The following is a 25,070-nucleotide window of genomic DNA, read 5'->3' as shown; positions in this document are numbered from 1 at the left end:
CTCGTTGCTATGCTTCTCCTAGATAGATCTTGTGTGATTGTAGGAAATCTTTTAAAATACTATGTTCCCCAACACCAGGTGTCCTCCTAGAATCTAACTTTATCTCCTGACCCAATCTTCCATCTATAACCAAATTTCAGCGCTTGGATAATGGTTTTTATCCCTTTCCAAAACCTAGAGGCACTCGGTGATAAGTTAGGTGCAAAGATATTTATCCTGCCAGCCATGTACTTGTGATCTATGATCAACTTCCCAGGCTTCCCCTCTTCTTCATAGTATCTTTTCACCCAGGAACCTAGTAGACAGAGATTAATGTCATGAAGATTTGGGATTCCCAGACCCCCAAATTCTTTCTTCATACATACCATCCTCCAGTTGGCTAGATGAAGTTTCCTATGACCTTCAAAGTCATTCCACAAACAGTTGGCCATTTGGGAATTAATAATTTCAATAGCCCATTTAGGGAACTTGAAGAAGGAGAGTAGATAGATGGAAATGCTAGCTAGACAAGCTTGGATCAAAATGATCCTGCCTCTATATGAGAGGAGTTTACCTCTCCAGCCAGCAATCCTTTTCATTATTCTATCTATCAGAGGTTGGATGTCCTCTTTCCTAAGTTTGTCATGGTGTAGAGGAAAATTCCAAGATATTTGATGGGGAAACACCCCCCCTTTACATTCCAGGACAAAAAGAAAAGGTATGAACTCAGAATCTATCATATTAATGGGAATGACCTCACTCTTAGAGTAGTTAATCCTCATCCCAGACACCTGCCCAAAGCAAGTAAGGATAGTTTTAAGGTTGGAGGCATGGGCAAGATCATTGTCTAAAAATAGCAGGGTGTCATCAGCATATTGTAGACAAATTATTCCTCCTGGGCACACTTCAGTGCACAGACCAGGAATCAAGTCTCTAGTAGCTGCCTTGGACAGCATTTTAGTGAGGACATCTACTACTAGATTAAAGAGAAGTGGGGAGATGGGGTCTCCTTGCCTGAGCCCTTTCCCAGAGATGAAGAAGTCACTCTCGGTGTTGTTAATCTTAACCCCACGGAGCCATTATGAGTTATCTGGCGAATCCTACTAATCCATTTACTACCAAAGCCCCTTTTCTCTAGCAGGTCTAATATAAAATTAAGTCTACTTTGTCAAAGGCTTTTTCATAGTCAAGCTTTAAGACCAAGCCCTGTTTCTTCCCAGAGTGAACTGAGTGTATTACCTCATGAGCAGTAACCACACTCTCCAGGACATATCTACCTTTGAGGAAGGCAGATTGGTTGCTAGCTATTAATCTCTGAAGGATCTCAGCCAACCTATTAGTAAGAACCTTAGTGAAAAATCTTAAAGCTACAGTTGATCAAGCTGATAGGCCTAAAGTTTTTCATAGAAGTAGCTTCAGGCTCTTTAGGGATCAGAGTAAGCATAGCAAAGTTAAGTCTATTGATGTATAGTTCTCCTTTATGGAAATCATTAAACATATCTATCAAATCAACTTTAATCACCTCCCAAAACTACTAATTGAAGAAAAAAGGAATCCCATCTAGTCCAGGAGCACCATCAGGGTATGAGTCAAAGACTGCTTCCTTGACTTCTTCTTCAGTAAAGGGGGCTTCTAGTGCCTCATTCTTAGCAGGGGTGAATAGCTCCTCTGCTGAGAAGAAGTCAAGCTTAAGTATAAAGCCACTACTATTGTCTTTTTTAAATAGATTTTTATAAAAGTCCCCATCAACATTAAGCATGTCCTTAATGTCATAGACAGGCCCATCAGGTTCATCTAAGGAGTGGATGAGGGTTTTCCTCCTCCTCTGGTTAGCCACTAAATGAAAGTAAGCAGTGTTTCTGTCTCCTTCCTTATCTCTATCCCTAGATATTTGTTTAGCTTTTGTTTCTTCCTGTAGCCAGATTTTCAGAAGTTTAGTATGTATGAATTTCATTCTAGCAAATTCTGCTTCAGAAAGGTGAGAGGATTCGGCTTTAACATCTAAAATGTGAGATTCCTCAACTAGTATTTTCTTGTACCTTCTAAGATTAGCTTCCTCATTGGAATTCCAACCTTTGGTAACTCTTCTAAGACTTATAGTCTTAATCTGCCAGTTTTCCATGCTAGAAGTAGCTCTATTGGGCTATGACCAAGCCTTATGGATTAAATCAGCAAAATCTGCCCTAAGGAGCCACCATTTTTCCATCTTATAGCTACTTTTCCTAGGTTAGACATCTACCCCAGAATCCCAGAGGAGGGGGTTATTTTCACTACCACATCTAGGAAGAGATCTACAAGAGGCCAAAGGATAGAGGGTGTCCATATCAGTATTACAGAAGAGTCTATCAATAGTGGACATGATGAGATCAACTTGGTTGTTGGCCCAAGTGAATTTCCTGCTAGAGAGTTTAATCTCTAACAGCCCCCAAATCGCAATCCAAGCATTGAAGTTAACACTCCATCTATGATTGATAACTCCATTGCTTTTTTCTTTAGCATTTCTAACCAGGTTCAAATCCCCCCCCCATTAGAGTAGGGATGTGAGTATCTACAAATAAAGTGTGAAGCTTAGAAATAAAAGCTCATTTCCCTTCTTCATAAGGGGAGCCATAAACTGTAATGACCCTAAACAGATTCCCAAGGCTCGTATGCCTCATTTCACAGCTAACAAAGAAATCTAAGTAGGACCAAGAGACAACATCAAAGATCTTGGTCCACTCCCATCAGGATGCCTCCAGCAGTACCCATAGTTGGGAGGTGGTGCCAAGCAAAATCTCTATGACCAATCAGAGATTTAAGGTAGGAAGGGGGGAAATCCTCCTTAGTTTCCTAAAAACCTAAAATGTTAGCATGAGTTTTAGCTATGGTGTCTATAATGAGAGGCTTTCTACCTGTGGCAGATATGCCTCTCACATTCCAGAAGAGAGGATTCATTTAATTATCTCTGTCCTGGGGTTCGTGCCCCGTCTATTCCTTCTTACCAGGGACCAGAGCCCTTCATTAGGGCTAGAGGGTGGGTCGGAGATGACTAGATGATTAGCTAAAGGATTATGCAGCTCAAACTCATGACTTTCAGTCATGATTGGGGCTTTAGTTCCAATATTAACAGTAAGAGTGGAAGGGTTGATAGACATAGCATTCTCTAAATAAACCTCAACTCCAATGTTAGTGGCTACTGAAAGAAAACATGGATTATTGAACATACTAAAAGATGCTTGATTCTTACCATGAGCTTTTTGGACTTCTAAATTCTGGACCTCCTTGAGCTGTTGAGCTTTTTCCATGATGGTTCTTTTGTCACCAACAATTCTTGAGCTCATCCTAGCAGCTTGCACAAGCCCCCACTTCTTGTTGTCAATAGTAGTCTTCATGGCAGGAAAGTTGGATTCATATTGCACATCTAGAGATAGTTGTTCAGCTTCATCACCATCATCCAAGTCCTCTATTTCTTCCCCAGGATCAATCTCATCTTCCCCAATTAGCTCCATTTCCCTCAACAGGTTGAACCCAACAGAGCCCCCTGTTCTTAGTTGAGTAATTGTTCCAGAGCTTGAATCTTGGGTAGGTATTGGGACTTAGGGAGCTAGTTTTTGAGCATGGATGTTGGGGTTGTCTCTTCTTGGGAGTGCTGCTACCCTGATACCTGAGTCATGTGAGTTGAATTCCCAGCGCCAGTGAGTGAGCTAGTGTTAGAGTCAGTCCTGGACCCCTGCTAAGATATACCACCATTAGAAGTGAAAGAGCTAGTTATCGACTAGAGGGGCGTGAATAGGCGATTTTTATGAAAGTACTCAAAACACGGGGGCTTTGAAGACAAACACAACAATTGAACCTATTGATATGCAGTGGAAGGTAGACTACACTAGACAAGCTATAGTCAAACAGACAATTGAGTGAAAGCACGAAGACTATCAGCAGCTAGGTAGTATGGATCAGGAATGAAGATAGTATGAAGACAATCAACAACAGTCTTATCACAATGAATTCAATCAGATTAGGCAAGCAGGCATAGACTTCATGAATACAAACAGTAAGTAAAGAGAGGTATGAGATAGAACCAGTTGCTTGGTGAGGACAGAGATTTGTTGGACCAGTTCTAGTTGCTGTGATAACTATACGTCTGGTTAGGGAGGCTGAGATTCAACTCAGAAGACCTCGTCTTCACCTTATTCCCCTTGAGCTAAGGACACCCAGTCCTCGCACAATCACTCTGGTAAGTCTTCAAGGTAGACTTACAAACCTTCACAGACCTCATTCACCGGCAATCCACAATGACTCTTGGATGCTCAGAATGTGATGCCTAACCAGCTGGAGGATTCACAGTCCTCAAGTGTAATAAGTCTTCAGATCACACAAATAGAAAGACTTCAGTGATGCCTAACACTCTTTCACTCTGGGTGTTTTGGGCTTTGTCCTCGCAAGGATCTTTCTCTCAAAGGCTTCGAGGTGGGTGATACGTCTCCGTCGTATCTATAATTTTTGATTGTTCCATGCCAATATTTCTACAACTTCCATATACTTTTGGCAACTTTTATACTATTTTTGGGACTAACATATTGATCCAGTGCCCAGTGCCAGTTCCTGTCTGTTGCATGTTTTTGGTTTCGTAGAATATCCATATCAAACGGAGTCCAAACGGGATAAAAATGGACGGAGCTTATTTTTGGAATATTTGGAAAATTTCGGAAGAAAAATCAATGCGAGACGGTGCCCGAGGTGGTCACGAGGCAGGGGGCACGCCTGCCCCCCTGAGCGCGCCCCCTGCCCTCGTGAGCAACCCGTAAGGCGGTTGACGCTCTTCTTTTGCCTCAAGAAAGCTAATTTTCGGGAAAAAATCACAGCGAAGGTTTCAGGCCAATCAGAGTTACGGATCTCCATATATACACGAAACGGTGAAACAGAGCCAGGGGAGAACGCAGAAACAGAGAGATAGATCCAATCTCGGAGGGGCTCTCGCCCCTCCCACGCCATGGGAGCCAAGGACTAGAGGGGAAACCCTTCTCCCATCTAGGGAGGAGGTCAAGGAAGAAGAAGAAGAAGGGGGGCTCTCTCCCCCTTGCTTCCGGTGGCGTCGGAACGCCGCCGGGGGCCATCATCATCACCACGATCTTCACCAACACCGCCGTCATCTTCACCAACATCTCCATCACCTTCCCCCATCTATATCCAGCGGTCCACTCTCCCGCAACCCGCTGTACCCTCTACTTGAACATGGTGCTTTATGCTTCATATTATTTTCCAATGATGTGTTGCCATCCTATGATGTCTGAGTAGATTTTCGTTGTCCTATCGGTGATTGATGAATTGCTATGATTGGTTTGAGTTGCATGTTTTATTATTGGTGCTGTCCTATTGTGCCCTCCGTGTCGCGCAAGCATGAGGGATTCCCACTGTAGGGTTTGAAATATGTTTATGATTTGCTTATGGTGGGTGGCGTGAGTGACAGAAGCACAGACCCGAGTAAGCAGGTTGTTTGCGTATGGGATAAAGGGGACTTGATACTTTAATGCTATGGTTGGGTTTTACCTTAATGAATCTTTAGTATTTGCGGATGCTTGCTAGAGTTCCAATCATAAGTGCATATGATCCCAGTAGAGAAAGTATGTTAGCTTATGCCTCTCCCTCAAATAGAATTGCAATAGTGATTACCGGTCTAGTAAGATAGTCAATTGCTTAGGGAAAATTCCACAACTCCTACCACCACTTTTCCACACTCGCTATATTTACTTTATTGCATCTTTATCTAAACAGCCCCTAGTTTATGTTTACGTGCTCTTTATTATCTTGCAAACCTATCCTATCACACCTACAAAGTACTTCTAGTTTCATACTTGTTCTAGGTAAAGCGAACGTCAAGCGTGCGTAGAGTTGTATCGGTGGTCGATAGAACTTGAGGGAATATTTATTCTACCTTTAGCTCCTGGTTGGGTTTGACACTCTTACTTATCGAAAACAGTTGTGATCCCCTACACTTGTGGGTTATCAAGACCTTTTCTGGCACCATTGCCGGGGAGTCATAGCGTGGGGTGAATATTCTCGTGTGTGCTTGTTTGCTTTATCACTAAGTAGTTTTTATTTGCTGTTCTAAGTTGTTCTCTATCTTTAGTTATGGATATGGAACACGAAATGCCAAAAAAATTAGGTGTACTTGCTACTCATGGAGATGGGGTAACTCCTAAAACCCACAATTCTCATTATGTGAAAGATATTATGTACTACTTTGATAATCCTGAGAAAACCCCATTCAACTTTATAATGGGAGACACGTTGGATCAACGTGAATACTTTAGGGATTATCGCTTGACACAAAAAGGGAAACTATTATGGGACCAATTTATTATGTTGCGTTGGTATGCCCGGGATCTATGCTTGAGATATGATATTACTTGTTGCTCTAGGATGAAGGCTCCACACCTTCCCTTTTCATGCAAATTTGATGATAATGAAACCTTAGCTTCTTGTGCTAATGGTATATATGATTACTATGATCTGGAACAAATAGAAGAATTTGTTGCTTTTAAGGCTGCTTATGAAATTGAATCTTTGTTTGAAAAGTATGAAGCTTTTGATGATGATGGTGTTTATAGGCCTGAAAATCTTGCTATACTTAGATATTGCTATGAAAATTATGAATACAATTACTATATTAATGCATTTATTGAGAAAGTCTCCGCTGTCCAAGAAGAAACTAATATTTTGCAGGAAGCTATGGAAGAAGAAATTAATGAAACTGTGAGCTCACTGGATGAAAAAGATGATGAGGAGAGCGAAGAACAAAAGGAGGAAGAGCGGATTAGCTACCCGTGCCCACCTTCTAATGAGAGTAACTCTTCAACTCATACATTGTTTAATTCCCCTTCGTGCTTACCGAAGGATGATTGCTATGATGATTGTTATGATCCCGTTGATTCCCTTGAAATATCCATTTTTGATGATGCTTGCTATGCTTGTGGCCAAGATGCCAATATGAATTATACTTATGGAGATGAACTTGCTATAGTTCCTTATGTTAAACATGAAATTGTTGCTATTGCACCCACGCATGATAGTCCTATTATCTTTTTGAATTCTCCCAACTACACTATATCGGAGAAGTTTGCCCTTATTAAGAATTATATTGATGGGTTGTGTTTTACTACTACACATGATGATTTTGATAGATATAATATGCATGTGCTTGCTGCTCCTACTTGCAATTATTATGAGAGAGGAACTATATCTCCACCTCTCTATGTTTCCAATATGATAAAATTGCAAGAAACTGCTTATACTACGCATTGGCCTTTACTATGTGTGCATGAATTGTTCTTTTATGACATGCCGATGCATAGGAAGAGAGTTAGACTTCGTTGTTGCTTGATATATGTTACTTTGTGCTCACTAATAAATTACAAATCATTGTTAATTAAAATTGGCTTTGATATACCTTGGGATCCGGGTGGATTCACTACTTGAGCACTAAATGCCTAGCTTAATGGCTTTAAAGAAAGCGCTGCCAGGGAGAAAACCCGGAAGTTTTAGAGAGTCATTTATTTCTGTTGAGTGCTTTCATATAGTTTAAAAACAAAAATAATAAAGAGGGGAACCCAAAAAAACTTTTCAAAAAGGAAAGTGAAAGTGAGAAAGACAAGCATTGTTGAAGTGGGAGAGCTCCTTGAACTTTGTTCATGCTCACGGAAACTTTGTGAATCTTGATTACAGAAACTTTTCATCAAAAATAATTATCCCCTTGTACAATTCCATTGTAATATAGAAATAATGTGCCAAGGTTTGCCTTTAGGATTTTTACAATTCTTGTTGGTTTGTGCGGTGCAGGACAGAAACTTTGGTTGTAGTGCGCGATTTTACATTTTTAACTGGAACCTCAAACGGTTCTGATTCCTCTTGCACTGTCTTGATATACAACTTGTTTAGTTTTCCTAATTTTGGTAGAATTTTTAGGGTAACAGAAGTATGGTGGTTGTTCAGATTGCTACAGACTGTTCTGTTTTTGACAGATTCTGTTTTTGATGCATAGTTTGCTTGGTTTGATGAATCTATCAATTTATATTAGTGGATTAAGCCATGGAAAAGTTATATTACAGTATACACAATGCAAGAACAAAATATGAATTGGTTTGCAACAGTACTTAGAGTAGTGATTTGCTTTATTATACTAACGGATCTTACCAAGTTTTCTGTTGAAGTTTTGTGTGGATGAAGTGTTCGATGATTGAGAAGGTTTCGATGTGAGAAGAAGGAAGAGAAGGAAGAGCTCAAGCTTGGGGATGCCCGAGGCACCCCAAGTAAATATTCAAGGAGACTCAAGCGTCTAAGCTTGGGGATGCTGGGAAGGCATCCCCTCTTTCTTCAACAAATATCGGTATGTTTTCGGATTCGTTTCATTCATGTGATATGTGCAAATCTTGGAGCGTCTTTTGCATTTATTTTTTATTTTTTCTTTTATGCACCATGCTGGTATGAGATAGTCCTTGGTTGATTTATAGAATGCTCATTGCACTTCACTTAAATCTTTTGAGTATGGCTTTATAGAATGCTTCATGTGCTTCACTTATATCATTTGAAGTTTGGATTGCCTGTTTCTCTTTACATAGAAAACCGCCATTTGTAGAATGCTCTTTTGCTTCACTTATATTTGTTAGAGAGTGGGCATATCTTTTGTAGAACTCTCTTGCTTCACTTATATCTTTTTAGAGAGATGACAAGAATTGGTCATTCACATGGTTAGTCATAAAATCCTACATAAACTTGTAGATTACTGAATATGATATGTTTGATTCCTTGCAATAGTTTTGCGATATAAAGGTGGTGATATTAGAGTTATGCTAGTGGGTGATTGTGGATTAGTAGAAATACTTGTGTTGAGGTTTGTGATTCTCATAGCATGCACGTATGGTGAACCGCTTTGTGATGAAGTTGGAGCACAATTTTATTTATTGATTGTCTTCCTTATGAGTGGCGGTCGGGGACGAGCGATGGTCTTTTCCTACCAATCTATCCCCCTAGGAGCATGCGCGTAGTACTTTGTTTTCAGTGGCTTGTATATTTTTGCAATAAGTATATGAGTTCTTTATGACTAATGTTGGGTTCATGGACTATACGCACTCTCACCCTTCCATCATCGCTAGCCTCTTCGGTACCGTGCATTGCCCTTTCTCACCTCGAGAGTTGGTGCAAACTTTGCCGGTGCATCCAAACCCCATGATACGATACGCTCTATCACACATAAGCCTCCTTATATCTTCCTCAAAACAGCCACCATACCTACCTATCATGGCATTTCCATAGCCATTCCGATATATATTGCCATGCAACTTCCATCATCATCATATACATGACTTGATCATTCATTGTCATATTGCTTCGCATGATCGTAAGATAGCTAGCATGATGTTTTCATGGCTTGTCCATTTTTTGATGTCATTGCTACGCTAGATCATTGCACATCCCGGGTGTAGCGACCCGACCCGAATGGATCAAGTCTCTGTGCTTAAGTGTCATCCCTGGATCGGTATGCTGACACACACATTACTCGAGGATTTATAACAGAGGTAAATCACATGTATAAAGTAACGTAAATACCATTACCTCAATCCAAATAGTGCAAGTAACAAGGTTGTGGATTCCCATCAACACCAACGGCAAAGTTGAGTGTAGAAATCGTAACCCTAACGTATCATTTACTTGTCGTAAGATCCTGCAACATGAGATGTTGCAGCCACAAAGGGTCAGTACATTGAATGTACTGGCAAATTCACACCATAGTGCAATGATGAATAAAGGCTATCACTACATGCATATACGGCTGGTGGAGGCTTTATGGTTATAATGTTTTTGCGAAAAGCCAATTTTTCCCTACTACAAAGGAATAAATTTTATTTAACTATCATGGTGGTTGTTAAACATTGAGAATGGTTGACAGCATTCTCAATCCCAATTAAGTAACATCATCATCAAACCCAACAAAATTAATTAAAGTAACATGATGAAATTCACATGATAATCCAAGTACTAGATACTCAAGATGTCCATAACCGGGGACACGGCTAACCATGATTAGTTTATACACTCTGCAGAGGTTGCGCACTTTTCCCCACAGGACTCGATCTCCTCCGTTGGGATTCTCGCACTACATGGTGTTTGAGAAACGGATGACCGAGACATAGTCTTTCAGAAGCGCTAGCACCTTACGATGGGTAGACCATACCAACCTACATCCCCTACATCTGCTAGTATACCACTGTAAGAGTTCGCACAACTTAGTCAACTATACTAGAGCCCATAATAGCATGTGGCTGCACACGGAAGTTTCTAGCATGAATAATCTTATGATCCCTTTGAGCCTGGGTGGCGGTCCATGAAAAAAACAGGCAATCCTAGTCTACCCAGGTGCCTAGACAGGCAATCCTGGAATAACCACGTACCTCAATCCACCCAGATGTGTATTAATGTTGCCACCTTAAATAAACCATTAATTAACAATCTCACATCTGCCATGGATATTCACTCAAACCCAATCCACATCTACGAGCATAGCATGGCATAATAAGCAAACGTAGAAGTAACTCCCAAGGGTTTGATAATAAAACAGGTAATAGGTACTACCTCAAACTACTTCCCAAAACCCACAATTTAATTCAGATCCTAATCATGCAATTGTTTGAGGATTGATCTAATGCATAAAAACTGGGTAATAAAGAGGTATGATCAAAGTGTGAACTTGCCTGTACTATTGATGAATATGCTTCGCACTCAAAACTCCTGATAGTTCTACTCTTCACACTCCGATCAATCTATCGCGAGCAAGCAATAGTAACCACACATAAGCAATCACTCAAAAAAATCAAAGAAAAGATCTCGGAAAAACTCGAAAACAAACAAACAACTCTTGCAACATAAAACAGTTTCTAACAGTACCAAATCTATGTGAATTTGGCCTTATCAGAAAGTTTGGGTCAAGAGATTCGATTTGCAAAAAGAATCAACTCAAACGGAGTTATAAAACTCAAGTTACGATCAAACGAAGTTCAAATACAAAACTATTTGAAATTCAAATTTTTAAACTTTCAAAAATATGTTTAAGTTGTTTTACTGTATAGAGGGGATCATAACGAAGAAGTGGGCGTTAGTTTCGTCTAATTCCGACTAACGAGTAAAAAGTAGTGATCGTTTTAAGAATAGGGATTAATCTGCAAAATAAAACAACTACAACTAGGTCCCTGGCGTAAAATAAACAGAAAACGAATAGACTAAATAACGAACGCTCGTTTATAAGATCTAAATAGTGGACGTTCGCTATTTAAAAAAACAAAAAAACAGATCTAGTCTAGGGTTTAAAAAAAACGAACTTAAAATAAAACCGGATCGGACGACGGTTATACCTGTTCGCAGTGGTTTGGCGGTTTTCAAGAGAAAACCGGCGGCGGCGAGGTTGAACTCTGGTGAGTCCGGCGAGCGGCGGCGGATGACTCCGGCGAGCGGCGATGGGCGGAGACGGCGGCCAGCACGGCGCGGGTGGCGGCGGTGGCTACGCGGGGTGACGCGGTGCGGGGTGGAGTGCGGCGGCGATGAGGTGCGGTTGTGGCAGATCTCGCCGCCGGCGGCGGTTGCGGCGAGTCGAGGAGAGGCAGAGGCGGCGAAAACGGGAAAAAGAAAGAGAGGCGGGGCCCGGGACGAGGTATTTAAGGAGGGGGGCAAGGTGGCGTGCGGGAGGGGCAAGGGGGCGGCGCAGAGTCCGGAGGCGGCACGGACGTCGAGGCGGCGGCGCTCGGGACTCCCGAGCTCGGGGACGAGCAGCGCGGCGCGCTGGGCTGGGTCGTGGCGTGGCCCGGTTGGCTGGGCCGGCCCAGTCGGCGGAGAGTATATTTTTTTTAAAAAATAAAACATTTTGCAGATAGTGAATAAAAAATGCAAATAAACTAAAAATATAACATAGGCATATAATATATCGAAATTTTCAGAAAAAGATTTCCTACAAGATGAACATTTTTCTAGCATCAAACAAAATTCACAATGATTTAAATAATTCAAACATTGCTACTGCTCTAATAGAATCCAAAAAAATCATTTTAAAAATACCAAAATTAATTCAAATTTATTTCTCTCCATTTTTCTGATGTAGGGAATCATTTTACCCTAATTTCTGTACATTTTATTTTTGGAGAAAAATAATTTGAATAAAACCCAAATAAGTCCAAATTGAAAATAATTTTCAAAGGAACTTTAAAATTGGATTCTTTTAAACTCCCAACTCATATTTCATATGTTTTGAAGAAGTCATTTTATCTTCTCTCATGAAAATCATTGAGTTGCATGAAGTTTCTGAAGTTAAAAATATTTCCAAATGAAATTCAAATCTTTTCAAAAACCCTTTTCATTTATTTCAATGGAAGAAGTCATGTCATCTTTTCTCTAGAGTTTTGTGATGAAAATAATTTGAATTCCCGAAGATCATAAAGCCAGATGGAAGTTTGGGAAAGTCCTTTTATTCCCTCTCATTTAACTTTCAACAGTTTCAAATTCACTCACTTTCAGTCAATCAACCACACAACAATCAAACAAACAATAAATTCTATCTATTTGATATAACATTCCAAAATTTAGAATTTTGGGATGTTACACCGGTACACTGCCGGAAGCATTCATATAGAATCATATCTTTGTTCGAGATATCGAGTTGTAATATTGAGTTGTAAGTAAATAAAAGTGTGATGATCATCATTATTAGAGCATTGCCCCAGTGAGGAAAGGATGAAGGAGACTATGATTCCCCCACAAGTCGGGATGAGACTCCGGACTTTATGAAAAAAAAGTGGCCAAAGAAGCCCAAATAAAAAAAGAGGCCAAAGAAGCCCACCAAAAAGAAAAAAGAGAAAATTAAAAAATGAGAGAAAAAGAGAGAAGGGGCAATGCTACTATCCTTTTACCACACTTGTGTTGCGGAGTAGCATCATGTTCTTCATAGAGAGAGTCTCCTATGCTTTCACTTTCATATACTAGTGGGAATTTTCATTATAGAACTTGGCTTGCATATTCTGATGATGGGCTTCCTCAAATGCCCGAGGTCTTCATGAGCAAGCAAGTTGGATGCACACCCACTTAGTTTTCAGTTTGAGCTTTCATACACTTATAGCTCTAGTGCATCCGTTGCATGGCAATCCCTACTCACTCACATTGATATCTATTGATGGGCATCTCCATAGCCCGTAGATACGCCTAGTTGATGTGAGACTTTCTCCCTTTTTGTCTTCTCCTCATAACCTCCACCATCATATTCTATTCCACCTATAGTGCTATGTCCATGGCTCACGCTCATGTATTGCGTGAAAGTTGAAAAAGTTTGAGATTACTAAAGTATGAAACAATTGCTTGGCCTGTCATCGGGGTTGTGCATGATTAAATACTTTGTGTGATGAAGATAGAGTAACAGCCAGACTATATGATTTTGTAGGGATAACTTTCTTTGGCCATGTTGTTTTGAAAAGACATGATTGCTTTATTGGTACGCTCGAAGTATTATTGTTTTTATGTCAAATGATAGATTATTGCTTTGAATCACTCGTGTCTTAATATTCATGCCATGATTGGATACATGATCAAGATTATGCTAGGTAGCATTCCACATCAAAAAAAATTATCATTTACCTACTCGAGGACGAGCAGGAATTAAGCTTGGGGATGCTGATACGTCTCCGTCGTATCTATAATTTTTTATTGTTCCATGCCAATATTCTACAACTTCCATATATTTTTGGCAACTTTTTATACTATTTTTGGGACTAACATATTGATCCAGTGCCCAGTGCCAGTTCATGTCTAGTGCATGTTTTTGGTTTCGCAGAATATCCATATCAAACGGAGTCCAAACGGGATAAAAACGGACGGAGCTTATTTTTGGAATATTTGGAAAATTCCGGAAGAAAAATCCACGCGAGACGGTGCCCGAGGTGGTCACGAGGCAGGGGGGTGCCTTTGTGAACCACCCATAAGGCAGTTGACGCTCTTCTTTTGCCGCTGGAAAGCTAAATTTCGGAAAAAAAATCACGGCGAAGGTTTCGGGCCAATCGGAGTTACGGATCTCCATATATACACGAAACAATGAAACAGAGCCAGGGAGAACGCAGAAACAGTGAGATAGATCCAATCTTGGAGGGGCTCTCGCCCCTCCCACGCCACGGGAGCCAAGGACCAGAGGGGAAACCCTTCTCCCATCTAGGGAGGAGGTCAAGGAAGAAGAAGAAGAAGAAGGGGGGCTCTCTCTCCCTTGATTCCGGTGGCGCCGGAACACCGCCGGGGCCATCATCATCACCGCGATCTTCATCAACACCGTCGTCATCTTCACCAACATCTCCATCACCTTCCCCCATCTATATCCAGTGGTCCCCTCTCCCGCAACCCGTTGTACCCTCTACTTGAACATGGTGCTTTATGCTTCATATTATTTTCCAATGATGTGTTGGCATCCTATGATGTCTGAGTAGATTTTCGTTGTCCTATCGGTGATTGATGAATTGCTATGATTGGTTTGAGTTGCATGTTTTATTATTGGTGCTGTCCTATTGTGCTCTCCGTGTCGCGCAAGCGTGAGGGATTTCCGCTGTAGGGTTTGCAATATGTTTATGATTTGCTTATGGTGGGTGGCTTGAGTGACAGAAGCACAGACCCGAGTAAGTAGGTTGTTTGCATATGGGATAAAGGGGACTTGATACTTTAATGCTATGGTTGGGTTTACCTTAATGAATCTTTAGTATTTGTGGATGCTTGCTAGAGTTCCAATCATAAGTGCATATGATCCAAGTAGAGAAAGTATGTTAGCTTATTCCTCTCCCTCAAATAGAATTGCAATAGTGATTACCGGTCTAGTAACATAGTCAATTGCTTAGGGACAATTCCACAACTCCTACCACCACTTTTCCACACTCGCTATATTTACTTTATTGCATCTTTATCTAAACAGCCTCTAGTTTATGTTTACGTGCTCTTTATTATCTCGCAAACCTATCCTATCACACCTACAAAGTACTTCTAGTTTCATACTTGTTCTAGGTAAAGCGAACGTCAAGCGTGCGTAGAGTTGTATCAGTGGTCGATAGAACTTGAGGGAATATTTATTCTACCTTTAGCTCTCGTTGGGTTCGACACTCTTACTTATCGAAAACTGTTGCAATCCCCTACACTTGTGGGTTATCAGTGGGTTGCTCTCAAACGACAAAAGCCGTGCACTAACTCTGAGCAGCCACCAATTTATGGTGTAGGGGGTGGGCTATTTATAGCCACTAGGCAACCCGACCTGATTTGTCCGAAATGACCCTGGGTGACTAAGGAACTAACACGTGTTCCAATAGTCAGATTTCAAACACACGTGGCAGCTTGACTTGGGCTACAAGTAAAGCTGGCTTATCCAGCTCTAGATAAGATTTGCTCTCATTGTCTTCGCTCGAAGACATAGGATTTGGTTGAGCATCACTTCAGTCACTCTGACTTAGTTCACTTGGACCCCACTTAATAGTGCGGTGGTTCCTATGACTCAACAAGGAAGAAAAGGAAACTACAAAACAACTATGTCATCGTACTCCATAGTCTTCACGTGAATGTCTTCTCAAGTCATAATCTTCGTAGTGAATATCTTCACAGACCACCATTACCTTCAATGTCTTCATACATTTTTAGGGATCATCTCTGGTAGGTAAACCGAATCAATGTGGGACTACTACTTGTGTTATCCTGCAATTCTCACAAACACATTAGTCCCTCAACCAGGTTTGTCGTCAATACTCCAAAACTAACTAAGGGTGGCACTAGATGCACTTACAATCTCCCCTTTTTGGTGATTGATGACAAACTGGTTGAAGCTTTCAACGGGGATAAAAGTATGTGACAGTTTAAGTATTGAGGCATTGTCTTCATAAATTGCAAAAGGCTCCCCCTGAAGATGTGCATATAGGTATTTTGCTTTTGAATGCAAATGCACATGGCAGGTTGTACTTGTGGAGATCTTCTTCAACTTATGAAGACAATTCATCATGCATGAGAAGATATAACGAAGATAATGACATGCATAATGAGAAATGGACGTCTGCAGAATGACTTCGTGCGTGATTTATCATCGCATCACATAGTTTGATAGAAAAGGTAGCACACGACCATCAAGCTTTAGTGTTACAACTCAAAGAACCAAATGTATCAAAAGCGAGAGTTGTAAGCACTTGGCAAAAATATAGCAACCACCCATAATGACTCGCTTGAAGACTACCAACTCATATGCTTCTCCCCCTTTTGTCAGTAAGGACCAAAAAGGTTTGAAGACATAGAGCCTCTACTCGTTCCCTTGAGGAGTAGGAGATGGTGTAGGGTCGACGATGGAGTTCGGTGGTGCAGAAGAGCCTGGTGCAGTGTCGACGTGCGGCGAAGTTGTGGTTGGTGAAGTGACATCATCTTCGTCATCGACGACTCTGGCATTGACAGTTGCTGCTGATGAGGAGTACTCAGAGTCTTCGAGAGAGGGAGTCCTACGCAGAACAACATTCCTTGGAGGAGTGGGATCAAATTTGTAGCGCTCTGTGAAGCCATCCTCCCGAAGATCATCTTCAGAGCTCAGCAGGGTCAGACTCTTCCAAGATCGCTGCCAGGCTTCATGGGATACAAAGGCATTCTTGGTGGCAAGATTGCGAATGTGATTGACATCCACCAAGAGGCTTTGCATCTGACACTTCATCAAATCATGATGCTTATCCTGCTTCTGACGTAAGGCAACGAGAAGCTCTCGGTCATTGAGGACACGAGACCGCTTCCGAGGCCTTTGAGCGATTGTACTCTTAGTGGCTTCAGTATTGGCACGACGAGGTGCACGTGTATTTCCAGCCAATGGATAAGCAGGAGTAGCAGCATTGGGTATGTGAGTCCCTTCAAGTTGTTGTGTGAAGCTCTGATGATCAACATTGTGAAGATAAAGTGGATCCTTGGCAGGCTCAGGGTAGATATCTTCAATAGACATGTCAACCTCAGGCAAGAAGATAAGATGGTTGCGTGCTGAGGGCTGATAGTTGACCGACGAGTGCAGCTTGATGAGGCGCATTACCCATGGAGCATAAAATTTGAGGCCAAAGATATCAGAGCCAGATGCAGCAAGTTGCCTTATGAAGAAATCCTGAGCATTGAAGTTGATGCCATTGAGAACGTAGAAGGCCAAACTCTTCATTGAACCTTCAAGCTTTGCTTCAGGAGAATGTCCTTTGACGGGCCAGAGAGTTCGCCTTATAATGTGATAGATGGTACGAGGCAGATACTCGAGGTCTTCAACAAAGAACTCCTTTGGATATTCAGCATCTTGTGGAAGTGGCTTCATCATGCTCAGTATTTGGCTCATATTTGGCTCAGGCTTCTGAAATATGCTCTCCAAAGCATCACTGTGGAGCTTGCAACCAGGTTCATAGAGTTCACCGGGAGTGGGCAGGGAAGAAAGCTCGATGATATCAAAAGCTTTGGCTTCATAACGTACATCTCCTGTCATCCACTCAAGGACCGAAGTCTTTGTATCCCGGTAGTAGCCACAGATGTGGAGAGTGGCATAAAATTGCAGAAGAAGCTCTTCATTCCAATGCTCTTTATCCGTCACAAACTGCAGAAGGCCAGCATCTCTGAAGCAGTCCAATGCTTCTTCCAAGCAGGGCAGGCCAGCAATGGATTCACTGTCTAGACGCATATGAGGAAATATGCACCCTTGATTGTATAAGACACACGAGTAATAGTTGTGCTGCTGGTAGCTCCAGAACCGACCAGATGCCATTCTTGGCTTCGAATATGGGTTCTTGGCACGGTCGAAGAAGGTGTTGTGTGCCTTGAAGCTATTCACATTGAACGAGCCTGGTGAAGTTGCAGTACTTGGAAACCTTAGCAGCCTGGGCTTTGGCTTCTGGACCTGAGGCCTCTACTCCACATGATAATCATATTGTGCTCCTGGAGCAGGAGAAGGAACCGGAACAGGCCATTTCACAGTGACAGGATTGCCGCGATCAAATGCATGCACAATGGTGTGCGGTCTTGGTGGTGGTACAACAGTTTTGGCATCAAGATTAGCTTCAGGTTGCACCGCAGCTTCGGGTGCAACATTAGCTTCAGGTGTAGCATTGGCTTCTTGTAACGCCCCGGATTCGATGCGCCAGGTGTCTGCCAGTTATTCGTCGTCGTTGCCATGTCATTTGCTTGCATGTTGCATTTTGCCATGTCATCATCTGCATTTCATCAGCATGTTTTTTAAAACTTGCATCCGTTCGGGTTCCGCCGGTTCTCTCCGTTGTCCATTCGGAGTCCAGACACTCTCGCAGCGCGCCCGCGGCACCTCTGAATTTTTTTTATAAGTGGCATAAAAATGTTCTGGAGTGGGATGAGAGTTGGCGTGCGGTCTTATTATAGTGTGGGTAGGCCACCTGCCAAATTTCATCGCATTCGGAGTCCGTTTGTTAGCCCAACCGTTATTCATACAACCGCAATATAGCCAGTCTATCGTCGGACGTTTTTGGTCTCCGGAAACAGTTGCCGGGCTGCACTTCCCTTCTCTCCCCTCAGCCCAAGCCTCTCTCTCATAGCCCACCTAGGCCTTCCTAACCCCCCTCGCGATCGGATCCGTCGGATCACGATCGGAGGCTCCGAAACGGCCTCAAAACCCCTAACCCTAGCCCCTTTCCATATATAAACACACTCCTTCCATTTTTGGCAGCCTCCCACCTCCCTCCCCGAAATCTGCGCCCCAATCATCAGCGCTGCCGCCTCTCCTTCGTTTTCCGCGCCGTCCACCTCGTTCGCCGCAACTTGGCGCGCAGCCACTGGCCGCACCGCCACCCGCCGCCGCTCCGTGCCTCCCGCAGCGCGCCACGCGTCCCCAGCAGCCTCCCGCCGCCGCAGGCCCGCCCAGGCCCGCGGGAGCCCCTCTGAGCCCATCTGGGCCCGGATCTCGCCACCGCCAGGGCCCGATCCGCCCCGCTGCCTTCGGTCCACTCCGCGCGGCGCCCGTCCCCGCCGACGGTGAGCGTCGCCGCCTCCGCGCACCTAGCACCCCGCCAGCTCGTCACCGGAGACGAGACCTGGTCGCCGCCGTCGACCCCAGGTGTCGCCTCCCCTGCTCGCGACCCCGCCTCCTTCCTCTTCTTCTCTCTCTCTCAGATCCCTCTCTCTCTCTCTGCAGGAACTCCGCCGCCCCGTGAAGCTCGCCGTCGTGCCTCCTCCGGCCGGATCCAGCCCGGAGGCGACTGGATCCGCCGGATCCGACCCCTGTGCACCGTTCCCGACCTCCCCTAGCGTGCCCTAGCCGGAGTTGCTCCCTGCCGGCGCCACAATGGCCTCGACCGCTCGGCATCGAGGAGGCCGCCCGCGCCTCGACCCCCTCCTCACGTGGGCCCCGTGACCGGCCCAGTGACCCAGTCGGCCCAATCCACCGCCCCGTCGTCCTAGGCTTGGCCCATGGTGAGCCCAACACCATCCCATCTCTCCCCCTTCCTATCTGTCGCCCCGGGTGTATTATACTATATTGCGCTCATCTGTTTTTTTGGAAATACTGCTAAATCCCTAAAAACTCATAATATGTGTGCATGTTTGACCCATCATAACTTTGTGCATGTGTATCCGTTTTGTGCGTGTAATATACCAAAATGTTCTATGTGAAATGCTCTTCATTTCATTCCATTGTGCCATGTTCATTTGAGTTCATCTTGATGCCCTAATAATCGTTGCAAGAGTGCTATATGATGTTAACCTGCTGAAACTGTTTTAACTTGCTGTTTTATCTTTTTCATTGCATTTTGTGTGTGCATCTTAGGAGCTTGATGTCTACATGACTTTTGAGCTACATCATTTTGTCTTTACCATGGTGCAATCCATGTATTTTTGTGAGTCTTGTAGTGAGTGCATCGAGCTCGTGAAGTAGGGTACTTGCTGTTGTTGTTTTGCTAGTCTGTTTCTGTTATATCATGATGCTATGTAAACCAGCTGCTACAAGTCATTCTGTGCATAATCTGGAGATGTTCACTAAGGATGTTTTGTTACACATGTCATTCTCTATCCATTAATACCCCTGGTTGCATTTGTATCCTGCTGTAACATGTTGTTATCGTGCTCCAAACTAGCTAAATAATGTTGATGTCAGTCTGTTAACATTAAGTTCAGTTTTGCCATGTGTTTTTCTAGTGATACATGCACCCTATGAACTTTCTCTTCCCATGTTTAGCTTCATAATCATGTCCTCTTACTGTTGGTTACCTTGCCATGCCATGTATTGATTTGTGGTGAGTGGTACAAGCGCACCAACATGCCTACTTATCGTTGTTCCTGCCATGTATGAATCTGTCATATCATTTGCCATGTTCGCATGGATGATATCATGTTTTCTGTTGATCTTTGGAATTGGTTCAGTTAGGGAGTTTTGTTATTTGTCTTTAGTAATAGCATGCCATGCCTTTGTTTGCCATGTTAAGTTCCTGTAGCATGTTGTTTGATAGCTCTAAACATTGCAACCTGATGTTATTTCTGCCAAGTCTGTAAACTGCTATTATTTGCAATCTTGTCATGTCCTTTTGAGCATGTTATAGTATTTTCTGGAGATAGCTCAGTGTTCATGTTTTGTCATGCTTTACCCGTACTTCATTCCTATGCCTTTTGTTCTGATGTTAAGGTGTGGAGCATACTGTTTTGATGCTTGCTAGATGCCTAGTTGATGTTTTGGACAGCTTGTCCTTTGAACTTGTATAGAGTGTATGTGTTGATGCGTTGCTCCGTTTTGAGTGTGCTCTATATGGAACTTGCTTGATTTTGCATGTAGTTTCATATTATCATGTTGCATCCTTGTTTTGAGGTGTTTGCTTGATGTTTGTATGCATTTTGCATCAATGCCATGTTTAACTTGTTTTGCTCATATCTTCTAGGTCGTAGCTCCGAATTAAATGAACTTTATATGTAACTTGACTAGAATCTCGTGTAGATCCTCGTGGTGCATCTTTAACTTGCTGTTTAACAACTTGAACATAAGGTTTATTCAGATCTGGACCAATTTCGAAATTTGCATATGAGGACTTACCGGAATTGTTATATGTTGTTCCCGGCCTCATTTAAACTTGTTTTGATGTGTTGCTCTTGTATGCATCATCTCTTGCCATGAGTAGCTACATGTAGCTTGTCATGCATCATACTTGGTTGAGTATCATGCATTGTCATGAGTGGTGTGTTTACCATGTTGTGTGCTTCTTCTCGATAGTTCCCGTTTCGTTGCGATCGTGAGGATTCGTTCGTCTACGCTTGGTTCATCTTCGTGGCTCCATCTCCTTCATGGACTCGTTCTTCTTCCTAGCGGGATTTCAGGCAAGATGACCATCACCTTGGATCTCACTACTATCATTTCTATGCTAGTTGATTCGTTCTATCGCTTTGCTGCGCTTCCTATCATTTGCTCTTCAAGCCTCCCAAATTGCCATGTCAGCCCCTAACCTTTTTCACCCTTCCTAGCAAACCGTTGCTTGGCTATGTTACCGCTTTTGCTCAGCCCCTCTTATAGCGTTGTTAGTTGCAGGTGAAGTTGAAGATTGCTCCATGGTGGACATGATTATGTTGGGATATCACAATATCTCTTATTTAATTAATGCATCTATATACTTGGTAAAGGGTGGAAGGCTCGGCCTTATGCCTGTTGTTTTGTTCCACTCTTGACGCCCTAGTTTCTGTCATATCGGTATTATGTTCCCGGATTTTGCGTCCCTAACGCGGTTGGGTGATTTATGGGACCCCCTTGACAGCTCGCCTTGAATAAAACTCCTCCAGCAAGGTCCAACATTGGTTTAACCATTTGCCTACCACCTATTACCTTTCCCTTGGGAGTAATTAACCCGAGGGTCATCTTTATTTTAGCCCCTCCAGGCCAATGCTTGTCTAAGTATTGGTCCAAACCGCGCGATGTCCGACGCCCCCTGGGCAACCAGGGTCTATGCCAACCCGACGTCTTGCTCATCCGGTGTGCCCTGAGAACGAGATATGTGCAGCTCCTATCGGGATTTGTCGGCACAGCGGGTGGTCTTGCTGGTCTTGTTTTACCATTGTCGAAATGTCTTGTAACCGGGATTCCGAGACTGATCGGGTCTTCCTGGGAGAAGGAATATCCTTCGAGCTTATCATGGGCTAAGTTGGGACACCCCTGCAGAGTATAAACTTTCGAGAGCCGTGCCCATGGTTATGTGGCAGATGGGAATTTGTTAATGTCCGGTTGTAGATAACTTGACACCAGATCCGAATTAAAACGCATCAACCGCGTGTGTAGCCGTGATGGTCTCTTTTAGGCGGAGTCCGGGAAGTGAACACGGTTTTGGGTTATGTATAACGTAAGTAGGAGTTCAGGATCACCTCTTGATCATTGCTAGCTTCACGACCGTTCCGTTTGCTCTCTTCTCGCTCTTATTTGCGTATGTGAGCCACCATATATGCTTAGCCGCTGCCACAACCTCACCACTTTACCCCTTCCTTTCCTATTAAGCTTTGCTAGTCTTGATACCCATGGTGATGGGATTGCTGAGTCCTCGTGGCTCATAGATTACTACAACAACAGTTGCAGGTACAGGTTATGCGATGACCATGACGCGAGAGCGATGTTTGATTGTTTTGGAGTTGTTCTTCTGCTTCTTCTTTGATAAGGGGATAGGTTCCAGGTCGGCAGCCTGGGCTAGCAGGGTGGATGTCGTTTGAGTTTTTGTTTGTGTTCCATCCGTAGTCGGATGGTGCTCTTATGTAAGATGATGTTGTATTCGTGTGGCATTGTATGCCTTATGTATGTATTCCTATCTATTATGTAATGTTGATGTAATGATATCCACCTTGCAAAAGCGTCTTCAAGATGCGGTTCTATCCTTGGTGGGACCTTCGAGTTCCTTTAGGATAGGGTCGCATCTTGGGCGTGACAAGTTGGTATCAGAGCCTCGACCGACCCTAGGAGCCCCCTTGTTTGATCGTGTAGCTTGGCCGTTCTTGAGTCTAGAAGAAAAACGGTTTTCAGAGTCTAGTTATAATGAAGAGTAGGAATTCTTTTTACTCCTCAGCCCCTTCGTCGCTCTGGTGAGGAATCTTGACGTAGGTGTTTTGAATTACTCCTCTTCCCTTTCAAACTTTCTTTAGGATCACACAGTTGGTTTTCTGATCGTTGGTTCTCAGCTCTTTCATCCGGTGCCTTTCTTGTCAAGACGCTTCGACCCTCTCCGTTTTTGCAAGTTCAATCCTCGGTTGTTTTCTTTTCCCACCCGCCTTCCCCTTTTTCTCCTCGGAGTCGGAGTCTGTAATCGAGTATCCTTCCTACTCGTGCGAAGTCTTTGCTTTCTTTCCTCAATGATTTCAATCGGGGTTTTCTCTTCAAGATATTCGTCGGTTTCCCCTTCCAAGTTGCCTTTGTTTTCCCGCTCTCCCACCCTCTTCTTCCCAGATCCTGAGTCCCTTTCGAGCATCAATTTCATTCGTGTGGAGCATCTTTAGTTTTTCGTCAATTGTTTCAACCGGTGAATTCTCGTTTTGTTCGACATTCTTCTTCTCTTCTTCCTTTCCGGTGGACTCAATTCAAGTTTTTTTTGGGTTGATCACATTCTTTTCCCTCGGCTCAAGTGTTTTCCCTACTCGTTCGTCTCTCGCCAGTTTATCCTTCCGGAGTGTTCAAGACATCTCAGGAGATTCGTCTGTGTTCCAATTAATTCGAGGTTGTCACCTCATTCAAATATTTCAATCATTCCGGTGTATCATCTCCTCTTCAATCCTTTCCAACGGTGTTTTCTTTTAGTGGGCCCTAACACATAGGTCTTTTCCTAGGATCTTACCTGACTCTTCTAATGCCCCCGGGGTTATTCTCAAATTCTTTTCAAGTGTCACGTAAGAATGAATTTCATCAGTTGCATGCCTTCTGCAAGATCGCTTTCAAATTCTTTTCATTGTTGCCTCAACCTCTTCGCTTTTCGTTCCCCCGGAGTGCCTTAGCAAATTTTGGTGGTGTTTCTCGTCGTCATTTGAAGACCGAAGAAGAGTTTTCCCTCTAAATCTTGTCCGTTCTCTCGAAGTTTCGTGGTTCTAGCTTCATGGTATCCTCTCAAATTATTCCGTTTGTCAGAGACTCTTTTCTTACCCATCCGGAGTATGTCAAGAGTTGTTTTTTTTCATTTCTTTCACCGGAGGCCATCTTTCCAGAAGAATTCTTCGTCCTCACATTTCAGCTAACGTTATCCAATCATCCCGGTGCTTCATTCAAGTGTTCTTTAATCAGCTCATGATCTCTTTGTTCTCTTGCATCTAAATCCCCTCCAGCATATTTGTTCTTCTAATTCTTCTCGGTGATTCATTCTCTTCCATCAGTCATTTTCTAATTCTTACGGTGGTTCATTCAAGATTCCTTTTCCTTTATTTATCATATCAATTCATTCGTTCTTTCCAATCCTACCGGTGGTTCATGAAGACTTTTTCAAGTTTGCGCTATACCCCCCTTAATCCTTTTCAAGAAGAATAAGTAATATGCAAAATCCATTGTGTCATCAATTTAATTTGATGAAGGATAATCATACAATAAATCTTATTCTTATTTCATCCAAGTGAGTAATCCCTTCCTTTGGAGTTTGTTCTTGATGAATAAATTCTAGTTCCAAGTGTTTTCATCTTTTCTTTTCCGGAGTTCAAATTTCCTCGGCCATCTCGTCGGAACCTCCATCTAAACCATCGCAAGGCTTATCTTATTCTTTCATCCTTCATTCTATCTAACCATCATTTTGTCACCGGAGTTTTTCATGGTGGTTCTTCATGATTTAATTCATTCTTCAAGAGTTCATCAAGATTCTGGTTGGATGAGTTCAAGTATCTTTTCTTCTCGCGTCTCGAAGTGCAATTAATTCTCCGTATTCTTTTGAAGTGGAGTTTTGCATTTCTTCGTTCTTCTCAGTTATCCAATCATTTCCGTTTGTGGCCGGTTATCACCTTATGATCTTGAGATGTTACCTATAAGACCACAACAAGCTTATTCTTTTCCTTGTTGATTTTCTCAACAACTCCGTTTAAACCTTCCTTCTAAAGATGCTTTCAATTTCATTCGTGGCACA

The sequence above is a fragment of the Triticum aestivum genome, chromosome 5B (genome assembly GCF_018294505.1).
Source record: "Triticum aestivum cultivar Chinese Spring chromosome 5B, IWGSC CS RefSeq v2.1, whole genome shotgun sequence".
NCBI lineage: Eukaryota > Viridiplantae > Streptophyta > Magnoliopsida > Poales > Poaceae > Triticum > Triticum aestivum.
Note: the sequence above shows the minus strand (reverse complement) of the source record.